The sequence below is a fragment of the Phaenicophaeus curvirostris genome, chromosome 24 (genome assembly GCF_032191515.1).
Source record: "Phaenicophaeus curvirostris isolate KB17595 chromosome 24, BPBGC_Pcur_1.0, whole genome shotgun sequence".
NCBI classification, from domain to species: domain Eukaryota; kingdom Metazoa; phylum Chordata; class Aves; order Cuculiformes; family Cuculidae; genus Phaenicophaeus; species Phaenicophaeus curvirostris.
In genome coordinates, this window is record NC_091415.1 from 2,782,925 (window position 1) to 2,797,519 (window position 14,595).

General features: G+C 50.2%; 1 protein-coding gene across 20 annotated transcripts in view; it reads right to left on the minus strand.

Annotated features, from left to right (window-relative positions):
- Positions 1 to 6,301, minus strand: part of NFASC (neurofascin) — a 96,108-nt gene extending 89,807 nt beyond the window's left edge. For 19 of the 20 annotated variants that reach the window (XR_011339069.1, XM_069876041.1, XM_069876052.1 and 16 more), the window contains exon 1: positions 6,217 to 6,301. The gene's annotated coding sequence lies outside the window, so the exon portion shown is untranslated. Of the gene's footprint in view, positions 1 to 4,848; positions 4,869 to 6,216 lie in introns of those variants that run through there. The other variant, XM_069876034.1, reaches the window with a different exon arrangement.
- Positions 6,302 to 14,595: the final 8,294 nt, after the last annotated feature.

Below are 14,595 nucleotides of genomic sequence, written 5' to 3' on the forward strand. Positions count from 1 at the left end.
TGTGCACCCAACACATGCAGGATAACAAGCAAATTAAACTAGTATTCAGGCTCTGTTTAAGAGCACTGCTCTCTGAGTAAACCCTAGAACACAGAAGCCACTTCTGCTCAAGAAGCAACTACTTAACACAAATGAAACATATGAGCAACAAGTCAGTGCCTTACGTAGTCTCCACAATTTTAGAGGCACTGCATTTACTTTTAACGCACAGCTTCTTGGGATTACTGGACTTACTTGGAAAAGTAAACTTTTAATAGCAGAAAAGGTAATTAACTATCATTTTCTGCAGATTCAAGGAGAGCGGTATCCATGCCACAGCTCACACTGCAATTGCCAGCCCTGCCTATCCGTGCCAGGGCATTTCAGGAGGAATATAATATGCAGGCTGACAGTGAGACGGTATCATGCTTGCTGTGACTTAGGAGGTCTGCAGGAACCCATCACTCCCCATGCTGAAAGACAGCAAAATCTACTGCCAAGGAGGCATAAAGCAGTAGAAAACCTGCCAGGAATTCAAATGAACCTCCGGGTTCACTCTGCGCCAAGCCTCTGGGTTATGTTCCCTTTAACTAGCCATCTGTAAGGATCAACGTTTGCTTCCAAAGGTGGGAAAGCAGCATCTAGGACAGCCTATACCAGCATTTTTCAGCAATACCTATGTCATGAGTTGAACATGAGATTATTCTGAGAGCTGGTGTAGTTTAGCCTGGAGAAGAGGAGGCTGAGGGGAGACCTCATTGCTCTCTCCAACTCCCTGAAAGGAGGTTGTGAAGAGGAGGGAGCTGGGCTCTTCTCCCAAGGGACAGGGGACAGGACGAGACGGAATGGCCTCAAGCTCCACCAGGGGAGGTTCAGGCTGGACATTAGGAAAAAATTTTTCACAGAAAGGCTCATTGGTCCCTGGCAGAGGCTGCCCAGGGAGGGGGTTGAGTCACCTTCCCTGGAGGGGTTTAAGGGACGGGTGGACGAGGCGATGAGGGACATAGTTCAGTGTTTGATAGGAATGGTTGGACTCAATGATCCGATGGGTCTTTTTCAACCTGGTGATTCTATGATTCTATGATTTGCTGCCTGTGACAAGGACCAGCAGTGTCCACCCTCGACTACAAAGGCTTCTGCGCATGAAGTTTCAGATTCCACTGGAGTCACTGGGACTGGAAGGTTCTCAGTACCCTACTTGATGGAACCTTTACTGTACGAAGCACCCTCTCTCCAGTGCTGATGCTTCTCTGGTGGCCTCGGAAGTCAGCAGCCCTCAGTCCAGGCTTCACTGAGCAGCAGAGACAGGGTGATGCTAGCAAAGGATTTCCTTTTTGAAGCAGATTCTCCATCCCCTTTTCCTAAGGCCTGTGCTCTTTTTCTTTGCCCAGCTGTCTGCGGCAGGGCACAACGCTTTGCTCTCCTGTGCCCTTGCCTCTCTAAGCTGCATTCCTACAGGGAGAATAATAGGATCCGGTTATCAGCAGCAGAAAGAGGATGGGATGAGATCCAAAGGACTCTGAAGCGAGGAGAGCTGAAGAGGCAAGGCAAAAACTTGTCCCTGCATAGCATCTTTGGGAGCTTCTACCTGGTTTAGTCACACAAAACTATCTCTATTTGTTCAGTTGTTAATCCTTCTCCTCCTATCTCATTAACTAGGAATGGTGATCCCTATAAGCAGGGCTGAGGTCTAAATCCTCCTCTATTTTAATCCATAATAACGCTGCATGGTTTCTTTCAGATCTGGATTTAAAAAGAAAAGGAGGAGGATTATTTAGCATAACAACAACTTCAAGCAAGTTCATTCTGAGCTGAATCTCTAAAATTATGCAACAATTATCCTGGACAGCAAAAGTAAAAGAATGAAGGCACGACCTGCTTCAGAAGTTGGAAGAAAAACAAAACAAAACAAAAAAGAGAGCAGAAGTCACCCAACACCAGTTAAAATAAGGAAGACGATTTTTGAAAGGAGTTACCCACAGGGTGGGGAGACAAGCTAGACCTCTCTGACAAGATTTGCTACTGCCTTTCCAAACCAGCAGCTGAACACAATCCTTAGTGTGAGCTGCCTACTCAGTTTTATGATGCAAGGGAATATTTTGATAAGGGCAAATGAAACCCAAGGAACTAAAAGGGGAGTACTAGAGTTTAGGTTTCTTTCTTGGATTTTTAGAAGTCTCCTCCCAGTCTTTGCTTTTATTCCAATTCAAGCAAAACTGATTTTCTGTACATGACTCGGAGACATTCAATGTAAACAACTGGAACAGATTTAAATCCTCACAATTCAGCTTATTTCACCTAAACACGCAGAGCTTTGCAGCTGTGCGGAAGCCAGGGATTTTCACAACTCCCCGGAGTCCTGTAACGATATGAACACAGGAGCTCTGCCTCGCCATTCAGGTTTATCTACATGTGAAGTTAAGTGCTGATGAGATTTGAGAGTCTGATGCTTCACAGACAACTAAATTAAACCCCCATAAGAGTCAACACACACACGCTACTTCTGCACAGACAAGGAAGAAGTTGCACAGCTCCTGCCGCAGGCTCAGAGATAACGTCAGAGTCACACAAGTGTCCTGGGAATGTGGCTGTTTAATTTCCCCAGCCTTCTCTAACCATCTCAAGTGCCAGCCTTTAACTTGTGAGCTCCTCCTTAGCAGAGCACACAGAGAACGACCTGTACAAAGCTTCTCTGTGCCCAGGTAGGCTCCGTTTCTAGAAATACTGACATTTATCCAGACAGGATTTTGTTAGAGATGTCCCATAAATTCAACAGTTCTACTAAGTGGGGTTACGCAGATGACGAATGGATAGAGGACTGAATGTACTTGGTATCTGTGAATAGAGGGTTGGGGTTGTTCAGCCTGGAGAAGAGCAAGCTTTGAGGAGACCTTAGAGTGACCTTCCAGTACCTGAAGGGGCTACAAGAAAGCTGGGGAGGGACTGTTCACAAAGGCTTGTGGGGATAGGATGAGGGGGAATGGGGATAAACTGGAGGGGGCAGACCTAGACTAGATATAAGGAGGAATTTCTTCATTATGAGAGTGGGGAGGCCCAGGTTGCCCAGAGCAGTGGTGGCTGCCCCATCCCTGGAGGGGTTCAAGGCCAGGTGGGATGGGGCTTGGAGCCCCTGATCCAGTGGGAGGTGTCCCTGCCCATGATGGGGGGTTGGAACTAGATGATCTTTAAGGTCCCTTCCAACCCAAGCTATTCTGTGATTCTATGAATAGTTCACCCCGTGAGCCTTCACCCAAGGACACCTCGCCACCCAGCCAGGCCTGAAACGCTGCACCAAAAGTTAAGATTGTTTCGCTCGAAAGTTAAAGAACTTAAAAAGCCACCTATTTACTGTTCACCCATCAGCATGAACTGACCACCAGCAAAGGCTCCTTTCCCTCCTGTCCATGTCCATTCTTCCTTTCTTTACAATTGTAGATGCCAACAGCTGCCTGGGTCTGCATTTACATCTTTCCATTCCCATTCCCACTCAATCCCTGACATATAATGTTGATAAATTACCACTCATGCCCGACCCCAACACCTTCCCTTCTCACCATGTGTGGGCTGCACCCAGCAACTCACCCATGAGACCCTCAGTGCCCCCTTCACAGGGGGGATACAACCAGGCTACGACCTACACACAGGGGTCTCAAGAGAGCACCCTCCTCGTGGGGTCTCAAGGCAGCTGGCAAGAACACGGATATGAAGAATGAGACCTCATTTCTTTCTGTTATTATCAAAGATATTTAACCAGCTTTGATGCTTGTGCACTGCAGAAAGGCTTTGTGGTGGCACTTTGCCAGCAGCGGCATCGATTTTATACACAAGACCCATGAAGATGAAGACAATTAGATCGCAGCTAAGCAAATAATTCATTATGAATTAATACTATTTGAGAGCTTGGGATATTTTCCATTTAATCATTAGCTGAGAGTAGAGATGATTGGATTGACTGACTTAGTTTAAATCAGATCCCTAGCTACAACCAAGGCAAAACAACTCAGTAACCCCCTGTGAGACGTTGAAGATGATGTTGGAGCTTTGTTATTATCATAGCCAGCACTATCCTACAGCTTTAGCTCAAGCGAGACAAAAGCCAGTCCCCAGGTCTCAATCCCTGTAAACAAAGTCCATTTTCAAATTTAACAACTTGAGCCCATCAGCTGAGAAGAACCTCCATGCATTATTTATGCCGTGCTCGCATTACAGCTACACAAAAAAAAAAAGGAAAGTCAGCAAGGGCCCTGCCTGCAGCCGTTAAATAGAAAGAATCAATTTAACCCTCTGCCAAAGGGTCGGCGTTTGCAGAAAACCTGGTCAACAATGAAGGAGTTGGCATCTCCATAAAAGTCACTGGATTCTTGCTTTTGTCCTCAGCATCTGATCGGAGCACCCCGGAAACCCCGACAGCGCCACAGTATCCATCTTAAACCAGTCAGGCATCCGCTCTGCCTTTCAGGATTCCAATTTTTCTGCAACGCACGCATCCTCCTGCCCCTTTACACCACCTCTCGCTCAAAAAGCCGACAGAAACCTCCCCATTTGACTTTCAGAAGTGCTTCATAGCCCACATGCTCTTCCAAGGACCTGACCTTGAGAGAGAACCTCAAAGAAAAAGAAGAGAACCCAAAGGAAAAACAAAAGCCTGTCCAAGCAGCGAGCCCCACACGCCTTTCCCAGCTGCAGAAGGGACGGGATTTTCTAGAGAAAGCCTCTCTCCATCCCCCCCGTGACCCCTCAATCTCATCGAGATGCAAGCACGCATCTTCCCCGTGCCCTGTTCTCCAAGGAGCATCTAAGGCCATAGAAGATGACACTAAGCTGTGCCCAAGCCACCCATCATCTCTTCCAGACCCCCAGGACTCCCACCTCAGGCACGGCCGCTGGCTCACCGCACGGTTCCCTTCAGTCACCGCGGCTCATTTTGGAGCATTTGCTGGAGATGAGGAACAGCTGAACCGCCCGTACAGCCGGGAGTACAAATGATTCAGCACTTTCCCCACCTCCAGAAGCTTGATCGATAGCAGCGAGCTGTTCCGCAGGCACAGCCAGAGCATGCAGAATAAAAATACGGATGGCAGGCACTAACCGCTGCTCCATCAGACACGGCATCGCAACCCAGGCGCCCTCAAAGAGACGATGCTGGTGGATGCGCTTTGCCAGCACAGGGTGTTCCAGAGGGAGAACACGAATCCACCCCCAAAAACAAGAGGGGAGAAGCAGGGTGCAGCCTCCCTTCAAGGCAGACCTTCCTCCCCAGGAGCTTTTTCAGGGATCAAGACGTGCCCTACCACACAAAGGTCTCCCTTCCCGCACCCCCGTCCCCCCCCAGACCGACACATCACTATTTTATTGCACGCGCAGACACGATGCCGTGACGTAAGAGCAAAAACCCCATCACATGCCCCAGCCTGGTACCCAGCTCAGCTCCCTCTGTTTGCAGCTCCGGCCTGGGGAGGGAAAACTGGGGAAGGGAGAAGAGGGGAGGGGAGTTTGGGGAAGGGGAACTGGAGAAGGGGGAAGAGAAATTGGGGAAGGAAGGAGGAGGGGAAAGGAAATTGGGGAAGGGGGTGGAATTTGGGAATGGGGAAGAGAGAAGAGGGAATTGGGGAAGGTGGGAAAAGGGGAAAGGAAATTGGGGAAGGGGGGAGGAGGGGAGAGGGAAATTGGGGAAGGGGGGAGGAGGGGAGAGGGAAATTGGGGAAGGGGGGAGGAGGGGAGAGGGAAATTGGGGAAGGGGGAGGAGGGGAGAGGGAATTGGGGAAGGGGGGAGGAGGGGAGAGGGAATTGGGGAAGGGGGGAGGAGGGGAGAGGGAATTGGGGAAGGGGGGAGGAGGGGAGAGGGAATTGGGGAAGGGGGGAGGAGGGGAGAGGGAATTGGGGAAGGGGGGAGGAGGGGAGAGGGAATTGGGGAAGGGGGGAGGAGGGGAGAGGGAATTGGGGAAGGGGGGAGGAGGGGAGAGGGAATTGGGGAAGGGGGGAGGAGGGGAGAGGGAAATTGGGGAAGGGGGAGGAGGGGAGAGGGAAATGGGGGAAGGAAAACTGGGGAAGGAAGTTTGGGGTGGGGAATTGGGCAAAGCAGGAGAACCTTGCAGGCGGGGGGGGGTCCAAACCCAGGGTAAGGATGCGGGATCAAACCCCTCCCCGCAGCCCCCGCCGCTGGAGCGACCCGAGCATCCCTCGGGAGCCTCCTGCATCCCTGTCGTCCCCCCGCTAGCCGCCTCCCACCCCTCTTACCGGCTCGGAGCGGTGGGTCTCGCCGCAGCCGGGGCTCCCAGAGCCGCACTGCGCGCTCCCGGGCGCGGCCGCGCCGCACTGCGCGCTCCCGAGCGCAAGAACGAGCGCGCCCCGGGAGGAGGCAGGGAGGGAGGGAGGAGATGCTGGGGGCGGGATTCATTAGCAGCGCCGCTAATTAGCAGCTGCAGCCCCTTTCGCTGGCGGCGCGGCTGAGCATCCCCCGCAGGCACCAAGAGCTCAGTCCGGGGTTACAAAGCTGGTTCCAAGAGCCCAGCTCGAGGGTTTGGGGGGCAGGAAAGGATTAAGGAGTTGGGGGTGTTCAGCCTGGGGAAGAGAAGGCTCCAGGGAGACCTTGTAGCTGAAGGGGCTACAAGAAAGCTGGGGAGGGGCTGTTCACAAAGGTTTGTGGGGATAGGAAGAGGGGCAATGGGGATAAACTGGAGAGGGGCAGATTTAGACTGGACATAAGGAGGAATTTCTTCACCATGAGAGTGCTGAGGCACTAGAACAGGGAAGTGGTGGCTGCCCCATCCCTGGAGGGGTTCAAGGCCAGGTTGGATGGGGCTTGGAGCCCCTGATCCAGTGGGAGGTGTCCCTGCCCAGGGCAAGGGGTGGGACTGGATGATCTTAAAGGTCCCTTCCAACCCAAACTATTCTATGATTCCATAATTCTATGAAAGGATGCTTGGCTTTGATGAACTCAAAGGTCTTTTCCAACCTAATGATTCCAAGATTGTATGACATGTGGTTTCTAAGTGGAGGGAGTCACCCAGATCATAGAATCATAGAATCATCAGGTTGGAAAAGACCCACCGGATCATCGAGTCCAACCATTCCCATCAATCACTAAACCATGTCCCTCAGCACCGCGTCCACCCGTCCCTTAAACCCCTCCAGGGAAGGGGACTCAACCCCCTCCCTGGGCAGCCTCTGCCAGGGCCCAATGACCCTTTCCATGAAAAATTTTTTCCTGATGTCCAGCCTGACCCTCCCCTGGGGCAGCTTGAGGCCATTCCCTCTCGTCCTGTCCCCTGTCCCTTGGGAGAAGAGCCCAGCTCCCTCCTCTCCACAACCTCCTTTCAGGTAGTTGGAGAGAGCAATGAGGTCTCCCCTCAGCCTCCTCTTCTCCAGGATAAACACCCCCAGCTCTCTCAGCTGCTCCTCTTGTTCTCCAGCCCCCTCACCAGCTTTGTTGCTCTTCTCTGGACTCGCTCCAGAGCCTCAACATCCTTCTTGTGGTGAGGGGCCCAGAACTGAACACAGGATTTGAGGTTTGGTCTCACCAGTGCCGAGTCCAGAGGGAGAATAACCTCCCTGGCCCTGCTGGTCACGCCGTTTCTGATCCAAACCAAGATGCCATTGGCCTTCTTGGCCACCTGGGCCACTGCTGGCTCATGTTCAGTCGCTGTCAACCAACACCCCCAGGCTGGGAGGAGCCCAACGTCACAACATGATTCCCAGCACCCAGAGCAGTGGGATGGCCGTTGGGGAGAACTTTGCTGGGGGGGATGCTGAAGAGAAGCAGAAGTATGACAGCTTGGCTCCGAGTAAGCCGTCAGCTGGTGGCTATCTATCCCCCACCAAGTGACCCAGCAGAGGCTTCTGCTAACATCGCAGCCCAGACGTCTCTTCAGTGAGTTGGTTATCAGGAATGTCAGTTTAATTAAAGCCTCACCCATCTAGAAAACACTCACAGCAAGATCTGCCACTTCCCTTGCCGTGCATTCTATCACAGTACAAATATTTTGCTGAGGTTGGGAAACTTAACGTGATGCAGAGACTTTAGAAGCAACAGACTGACCCTCATGGATTTTAGCCTACCTTCTAGATAATATATCATAGAATGGTTTGAGTTGGAAGTGACCTTAAAAAACCCATCCAGTTCCAACCCCCCTGCCATGGACAGGGACACCTCCCACTGGATCAGGGGCTCCAAGCCCCATCCAACCTGGCCTTGAACCCCTCCAGGGATGGGGCAGCCACCCCTGCTCTGGGCAACCTGTCCCAGGACCTCCCCACCCTCACTGTGAAGTATTTCTTCCTAGTATCTAATTTAAATCTATCTTCTTCCAACTTAATGCTGATGCACCTCACATGCTGCAGCCCTTTAGAGGTTTGTCACAAGTGCTGAGGTCCCTGGCCTAGCCCAGAAGATACATTTGCATTTGTGTGTGTCACCATCCCATGAAAGTCAGTGAAGAATTCAGATGTGAGAAATTAAATATGTGTCCTACAGGATCTTCTGAGCCACCAGAAAAAAAGAGCCTTGCCATAGAACCTGGAATAGGAGCTAGTAACTGTAATTTTGCTATAGAATAGTAGATGGAGTAGCAAAAAACCAGATCCAGAGAGCAGATGCTGCAGGACAGCAACAGCCCAACTGCTATAAATGAAGATAAGTCAATTAAGAACAGCTGAGATGGTACAGAACCCTGTGCTGAACAGAGCTCCAGCCTCCCATCCTCAGCTGCCCTGGTGCTGGTGAAAACAGAAGCAAAAGCCAAACCCCACATGGGAGCAAAGAGGGATCAGCAGCAAAATACAAGGAAGGCGTCTAAAGCTGGGGACTTTTTACTATTAATGTCACTGAGGCACAGGCTTCCCTCCCCTACCTTGGAGCTGCTCACGCATTGGAAACATCACAGTTCATCAGGCTTTGCCATTTCTGCAGGGATCCCATTGTACAGCTATTTTTAGGGTAGGAGTATGTAAAGTCACTCTTCAAGAGCTCCCTTTTAAACGGTGTTGAGTGTTCCTCCAAGATGCTGATTACTGTTAACTCCACAGGGATCTGAGGGCACGCTGAACTCCGTGAAAGCCGCTCAGTGCCTCACAAAATGTACTTCCCCTCCTTGTTCCTGCAGGCATCTTATCCCTTCTCTCCCATTTGTGGTGTTGGTTGCAAACCAGCCTCCTAGGAAGGGACTGAAATACCCTTTCTTGCTTTTTGAAGTCTCTTTGCAGATAACCCCGTGTGGAGGATGCTGCCGACCTGCATCACACACATAATGATTAGTAACATACACTGCTGATCTGTTTGTGCTATGAACAAAAACGTGCTTACTCCTCCTTGGAGCCGCTTCCGTGAGATGTGCTGAGAGAAATGAGAAGTTAGAGCAGAGCTCTGATGCTTGGAGACTGTTCGAGTACGTGTACATAGGGGAAACGGGACAGAGATGCGTCTCCTTGCATCCTTCTCCGACTGGAGACAACCAAATCTGGTGCAGTGAGGATCAAACTGATCAAGAGAAACTGTTGTGAGTGATTGGGATGGTTGGACTCGATGAGCTGATGGGTCTTTTCCAACCTGGTGATTCTATGCTTGGCAAGTTGAGATGAAGCATATAAGCACAATGGAAAGTGCACTTTGTGCTTGCAGGGTACATTTGTGACAGGGAACAATTAAACTCAGCGTGAAGCTGGGCACAGGCGCTTGGTGTTTCCCAGCAAGCACACGATTGAACTAGGAGGACATCCCATACCAACAGAGAAAGGCATATGTGCATTTGTTATTGAGCCAGACCTTCCTGCAGGACAGAGCCCACTCGTGGGAGGTGAGGGGCTGACCATGCTCCCCCCTTGGCTCCGATCCCTTTCCAGATCCACTCTGGATGTTCGTCCTCACTCAAGGGTCCCTTGTTTTTCCTTTTCCCTAGAGACCACTGCTATCAAATTAATACGGTAACTAGGGAGGAGAAATTAGATGAGATCCTCTCCTCCAACCAATCTCTTTGAAAAAAAAAAAAAAAGTATTGATTAGCCTTAAAGCATTTGCACTTGGGAAGATGGATTCACTGACACCCTGCTATGACACCCAAGCCTTTCAGGAGAAGCTAATGATGGATGCACATTCCAGGCATTTGTTTTAATGGAGCAGAAGCTTTGCTTGCCCCTAGGACATAAATCATTGCACTGTTGCAGCCAGTCTGCTTCCCTAGCTGAGAGCGTAAGACATGAAACCCTTCCCATCTGTAGTTCCACCGGCAGAGGTGTCTTGCCTCATTAATGCACCTGCAGTGTTGGTGGGCAAATCGTAGAATAATTTGGGTTGGAAGGGACCTTAAAGATCATCCAGTTCCAACCCCTGATGGGCAGGGACACCTCCCATTGGATCAGGGGCTCCAAGCCCCATCCAACCTGCCCATGAACATCTCCAGGGATGGGGCAGCCACAGCTTCCCTGGGAAACCTGTTCCAGTGCCTCCCCACTCTCAGGGTGAAGATCTTCCTTATATCGAGCCTAAATCTGCTCCTCTCCAGTTTATACCTGTTATTGGATGCATAAGTCCATGAGCATCCAATTCCAGAGGCCTTGAATCCCACTTGCCAGCAAGAAGAAACTTCTGCAACTGCAGAATGATGCAAAAACCCACCCGCTGCTACCAAACCCCTGGTGAGGCTGCAGCTTATGCTGGATGCCCTGGACTATCCAGCCAGGCTGGTGCCAGGGCTCAGCCCAGTGGATCCCGTTCATTATCCGGTGCTGCCATCTGCTGCTTCAAAAAAAACTGTTTTCCTATGAAGGGTGATTATTTTTTAGCATAGACAAAACCCAACCCACAAAATGATTTTGGATGGGGCTTGGAGCACCCTGATCCAGTGGGAGGCTGGAAATGGATGGGCTTTGAGGTCCCTTCCCACCCAAACCATTCTACATTTCTTTTCCAGGGGAGGTTTAGGCTGAACATTAGGAAAAAATATTTCATGGAAAGGGTCATTGGGCAGTGACAGAGGCTGCCCAGGGAGGGGGTTGAGTCACCTTCCCTGGAGGGGTTTAAGGGACAGGTGGATGAGGTGCTGAGGGACATGGGTTAGTGATTGATGGGAATGGTTGGACTCGATGATCCGATGGGTCTTTTCCAACCTGGTGATTCCATGATTCTGTGATTCTTAAACAGAGGTGGGTGAAATTCTGAGATGTGTCATCAAGTCGATACACAACAAAATAATGACATTCCTGCTCCCAAACCAGCAAGGACACCACCCAAACTTGCCCTAAGAAATTTTTGCAAAACAGCATCCCAAAGCAGTTATCATCCCAAAATTCACCTCTGATAACTCGCCCTCTTCCCAAGTCAATTCCTCTGCACAGGCTGCAGCCTCAGGCTCACGGCTCTGGACCTGCTCTGGGTGGGATGCTGACTGTGGGGAGCCTGCTTGAGGGGGCTCAGGGGTGCAATGAGCCCAGAGAGGATCACACCAGTGCTGGCATGAGTGAGATCAAAGCCTGCAATGAATGATGACAGGTAGACCGCCACCCAGACCATTGAAAAGTCCCTGTTGCACAGCTGCAGGCATTCCTGGAGACTCCTGCGTCTAACACCAGCTGACCATGAAATATTAAGCAGCTCAGTATGAACAAAGCTTTCCTCTGATACTGCCCTTTCCAGACAGATTTCATGATCACAGATAGAAGAGTTCAGGCAGCTTTGCCCATCATCCTTCCCTCCTGCCAGGCAGATTTGCTTTCCACCCCTGTGCTCACCAGCACTCACCCTCTCAAGCCTCCGGTTTTGCATGAAGGGATGGGGAAAAGATGAAGGTAAAGAAGATATTTTTCGAGGGAAAGCTGAATTATATCATTCTCTCAGAGCGCCTCAGGGCTCCAAAGAGAAGCAAAGCAGGAGGGGGAAAGAAAACCCTTTAACCTTCACCCTGTGCATCTCTATCGCTTTCTCCATCTCTCTCATCACACCCTGTAAGCACTTTTACTGACTTGAGGGACACTGAGTGCCTCCACTTATTTATGGCCAGAGGGATAGGAGCTTGATCAGCTGGAAAAGACTAGGCCAGCTTGGTTGTGCCATATCAGCTTGATTTTTAATATGAGTCGGCTGTTCATTATGCAAAGAGTCAGTAATGTTGCCCTAACACAAAGCCTAAGATTCCCAGCACTCTCCAGATGGCATGTTTAAAAGGTTATACGTCCTGGAACATCAGCATCCGTGTGAGCATCCATCTTCATTATTGCTTAATATGAAGTGTAATGTACATCGCTTCTGTTTTCTTTCATTTGATGAAGGAATTGTAAGCGCAGAGCACATTTACACAAATATCACTTAGCTTGGAGCCTGGGAAAAACTGCTTGGGATTGCATTTCCAGCCTGAAGGGAATGCCATGAATCTGTTCCGTGTGCTACACCACTAGATTGCAGCAAAACACCAGTTTCTGCTGCCAGTGCACTTGCTGGGTGGGAGAAAAGAGCAAACAGAACAGCGAAGCACTGGAACATCTTGCAACCACTCTAGCAAAACTCGAGGTGAGAAATCCTGCAACAACAGAGCTGCAGCAAAGAAGACCTCTGCCTTTAGGATGCACACAAGAATATTTTACTTTCTCTCTTGGTTGGGCTCAAAATGGGTCCCACAGGTGCAGCCCTCAGCATTGGGCTGCCTCTTGCTCAGTTTGCATCACCGTAGAGGTAGATCATAGAATCACAGAATCACCACGTTGCAAAAGACCCACCGGATCATCGAGTCTAACCATTCCCATCAATCACTAAACCATGTCCCTCAGCACCTCGTCCACCCGGTCCCTTAAACCCCTCCAGGGAAGGTCACTCAACCCCTTCCCTGGACAGCCTGTTCCAGTGCTCAATGACCCTTTCCGTGAAAATTTTTTCCTAATGTTCAGCCTCAACCTCCCCTGGTGGAGCTTGAGACCATTCCCTCTCATCCTGTCCCCTGTCCCTTGGGAGAAGAGCCCAGCTCCCTCCTCTCCACAACCTCCTTTCAGGTAGTTGGAGAGAGCAATGAGGTCTCCCCTCAGCCTCCTCTTCTCCAGGCTAAACACCCCCAGGTCCCTCAGACTTGTTCTCCAGCCCCCTCCCCAGCTTTTTTGCTCTTCTCTGGACTCAACCCACTGAGTTCTTCAGCTGGGATCAACCTTTCAGAGCTGAGCTTTAAGGCTCTTAACGTGGACCTGTTGGTCTCAGACTCCCAAGGTTAAGTTCTCCCTTCTGTTGCTGTGGACCTTCCACCCCAGCCCCAGCATTACTGCTCTGCGCAGGAGGATCACGGGGGGTGATCCTGGCAGCCTCCCACAGAGCGCAGGAACAAATGGGGCTTCTTAAAGTTGCTGGAGCAGACAGATCAAACCCATCAGCTCGCAAAGGCACCCTCCCTGGTGGTGAGTTTAGCCCTATATTAGCCAAGATCTGCTGCGTTTCCTTTGGAGCCCCAGAAGGACCCAGGACTTTCACCGCTATCACTAGCCCAGCAGATTTGTCACAATTATAGCAAATTATTTTGCAGGGTTGTCTGGAAGGAAGACATTTAGATGTGCAAAGCATTCATTAATCATGAATAATTAATAATTAACAATTATTATTTAAAATACCAGGGCAGGAAAGATCCCGGTGTGGATATTTTTGATTCGTAAATGCCAGGCTTTTAATTAAAAGAGAGGGAACATCATCATCAGTCAACTGTTTTTAACAATTAGCATTCTGGGGTTTGGCTGCTAGGTGCCTGGGACAGAAAAAGGGCAGGGGCTTTGCTGAAGCAGCAAGAAGTTTAAATTCTGAAGTTCTGTGCCCTGAATGAAACATCGAGTCCTGGGGCTGGGAGCCTGGCAGGATTCCTCAGCGTTTGGACTGTCACTCAGGTAACCGCTGCCTTCTCCTGATGCCTTCCAGGCTTTCATGCCAAGAGAACAGCTGGCACACGTCAGCCCTAAAGCAATTTCTCTCCTGGGGATTGGTGGAAACTCAGGGATTGTGTAAAACACAGAGGAACCTGGGCTGGATCCAAAGCAGCGTGGCCAGCAGGGCGAGGGAGGGGATTCAGCCCCTCAATTCTTCTCTTGTGAGACCTCATCTATTGTGCCCAGTTCTGGAATCCTCAACATAAGAAGGAGATGGAGCTGTTGGAACGGGTCCAGAGGAGGCTACAAAGATGATCAGAGGGCTGGAGCATCTCCTGTACGAGGACAGGCTGAGAGAGTCGGGGTTGTTCAGCCTGGAGAAGAGAAGGCTCCAAGGAGACCTTAGAGTGAAAAAAAAAGAAAGAAAGAGAGGAAAGGAGGGGAGAGAGAGAGTCAGGCAAGGGGCTAATAAAACCAAGCTTGAGGGTGCTCCACCCGCTCCCCATTTTATGTGACTGAGGCACAAGCACACAGCTGCTGAGTTTGCACTGAAGCCTCTATATAGGTTATCGGTTACTTAATCAATGGGCTTGATCCTTTTCAGACACTTACATAAACCTGCCTAAGCAGAGCAATTAGTATTAGGTGGGTTTCTGCTACCTATAATCTCACTTAAATTACCCATGATTGAGAAGCAGCTGCAGGCTGGGTCTCTTTAGCATGAAATAGCTTGTAAGAGAAAGGTCGCTGATCCTTAATGCTTGTTTTGAAGGTGAACAGCAGCATCCTATACTG